Here is a 3,078-nt window from a genome sequence, read left to right as displayed (position 1 = left end):
TGCTTGGCTTGTTCTATTTTTTTTTTCTAGTCTATTCACATCAATTCAAAAATAAGAAATACTGCCGGGCATGGTGCCACACGCCTTTAATCCCAGCACTCGGGAGGCAGAGGCAGGTGGATTTCTGAGTTCGAGGCCAGCCTGGTCTACAAAGTGAAAAAAAAAAAAAACCTTATACAACAAGTCATAGCTCAGTGCAATAACTCAGTGGACAGATGAGTATTATTAGTGCTAGGATGTACGGATTGCTGCTGGGCTTCTGTCCTGAGAGGCATAAAGTGCTTCACAGGACCTTTAAGGGTTAGTTCCAGTGCTGCTATGGACAAAGGTTGGGCAGTTAGTACATGCTGGAAAGCTCTGTGGAGGGTGACAGCTGATTCTTGCAGGATAAACAGGTGAAGATGTGAGGGATTCCAGGCAGGAAGTACAGACAACTGAATTGCAAAGACAACCAAAGCATGCCATAAGGAATGAGGTCCCGGATCAGTCCAGGTAGCCAGGGGTCTTGTGTAAACTTCATTGTGCAAGGAAAGATGAGCGACTGAGCAGTAAGCAGATCAGGCTGTACTCTGGCTCCAGAGTGAGCAAAGGCTCTGTGAAGACTGAGAATAGAGGCAGGCAGATGGGCTTGGAAAGTGATGGTATCAGTAATTGTTAAAAGTTCTCAGAAATCACCCAAAATGGGAAGGGTAGCAGGGTGGAGGGAGGGTATGGGGGGCTTCCAAGATAGCATTTGAAATGTAAATGAAGAAAATATCTAATAAAAAATTGAAGAAAAAAAAAAGAAATCACCCAAAAAGAATGCGTAATAGGTAACTGGATATAGAACTGTGGAGTCAGATTCAAATGGGAATTAACTCCTCTGGAACACACTGGTTCTGAAAACTTGAAAGTTTAAAGTCAAGGGTGGATTAAAGGTACCACTCTAAGACTGATGTTTAGATGATGAGGGAGACTGAATGTATTTATATATTTATTTCAGATACAGTGCAAACTGTCTGGGACTCACTATGTTAGCCATTTGTCTCAATCTTACAGCAGATCTTCATTTTGCCAAGTTCCAGCTTGAGCTACCAGGTCTGAAAGAAAGAAAGGGGGCACACGGCAGATGAAATCTAGATGAGTAGGTCAAGAGTGAGTAGAATGTGAGGAGTCAAATATAGGTTGCTTTAGGCTGGAGAGGTGGCTCAGCAGTTAAGAGCACTGACTGCTCTTCCAGAGGGCCTGAGTTCAATTCCCAGGATGGTGGCTCATCTGTAATGGGATCTAATGCCCTCTTCTGGTGTGTCTGAAGAGAGCACTGTAGTGTACTCATGTACAGAAAATGAATAAATATTTTTTTAATGTAGGTTATTTCGTAAATAAATGAATCTTTAAAAAGAAAATGTGGGGGGCTGGTGAGATGGCTCAGTGGGTAAGAGCACCCGACTGCTCTTCTGAAGGTCCAGAGTTCAAATCCCAGCAACCACATGGTGGCTCACAACCATCCCTAACAAGATCTGACTCCCTCTTCTGGTGTGTCTGAAGACAGCTACAGTGTACTTACATATAATAATAAATAAATCTTTAAAGAAAAAAAAAAAAAAAAAAAAAGAAAATGTGGGTTCTTAAAGAAGCTTGACCATGACAAGGCAGAATGGTTGCACCAAAAATATATATAAAGATAAGTGGGAGGAGTCTCTGGCTTTGATTTTAGATTAGGAGAAACAAGCATGTTTATGGGTTCATAGGAAAGAACCAGACAGACTATTAAAGGTAGGGAAACGGATAAGGACATCATAATGCTTGCTTAGCATGCACAGGATAGTGAGTTGAAAACCACAGAGAGTATCCACTCATTGGTCTTCCCTCTTCTTGATTTTCTTGTGTTTTGCAAATTGTATCTTGGGTGTTCTCTGTTTCTGGGCTAATATCCACTTATCAGTGAGTGCATATCTAATGACGTCTTTTGTGATTGGGTTACCTCACTAAGGATGATATCCTCCAGATATATCCATTTGTCCAAGAATTTCATAAATCCATTGTTTTTAATAGCTGAGTAGCACTCCATTGTGTAAATGTACCACATTTTCTGCATCCATTCTTCTGTTGAGGGACATCTGGGTTCTTTCCAGCTTCTGGCTATTAGCAGAAGATGGCCTAGTCAGCCATCACTGGGGTGTGTACTAGACAGGCACTGGGGGTGCTACTCACAGTGACCGGAGTACTACTCAAAAGACTCTGCCCTCCCTCGTCTGTCATTTTCTTTAAATATTTTGAGATGGTTTTGCTATGTGGCCAAGCCTGACCTTGAACTCCAGGTTCTCTTATTTTGTCCTTTCAAGTGCTGGGATGACAGGTGTGCACGAGTGTGCCCGGCTTATCTAGGACGCCTCTTAATTACTCATCTTCCCTAGTTCGAGGCTAGCCTGGTCTACAGAGTGAGTTCCAGGACAGCCAGAGCAACACAGAGAAACCCTGTCTCGAAAAACCAAAATAAGAAAAAAGAAAAGAAAATGCCTAAGTATGATTTCCTTGGCACTCTGGATTTTCTCACTGTCTCTATGAAGAGCCGCCCTTTTTTCTACAGTTGCCCTTTGACTTCCGTGCCTGACCCAGAAGGCACGGCTTTCTCCCTCCCTGCCATGACCCTCCTCCTAGCAGCTGTCTGTATTTACAACTCCCCTGCCTTGTTTCTCTCTCAAACTAGTAAAATGGCCCTTCGGCTTAACACACAAACAAAACAATTAAAAAAACAAGCAAACAAAAAATAGTGGGGCAGTGGTGGTGTGTGCCTTTAATCCCAGCACTTGGGAGGCAGAGGCAGGCAGATCTCTGAGTTCAAAGCCAGCCGGGTCTACAGAGTGAGTTCCAGGACAGCCAGGGCTACACAGAGAAACCCTGTCTCCGGGGGGAAAAAAAAAAGAAAGAAAAGAAAGAAAGAATCAAAAGAAAACCAAAAAACCAACACACATGTCTGTTGCTATACAAAGAGAAACTTTAAGTTGGAAGTGGTTATTAAATCATCTGGATTTCAAATACTAAATAACTTTAACAAAATCTAGGAGTTGGGTGGAAGGAAACACACAGGCCATGCAG

This window comes from Mus musculus, chromosome 7, assembly GCF_000001635.26.
Source record: "Mus musculus strain C57BL/6J chromosome 7, GRCm38.p6 C57BL/6J".
NCBI classification, from domain to species: Eukaryota; Metazoa; Chordata; class Mammalia; order Rodentia; family Muridae; genus Mus; species Mus musculus.
Note: the sequence above shows the minus strand (reverse complement) of the source record.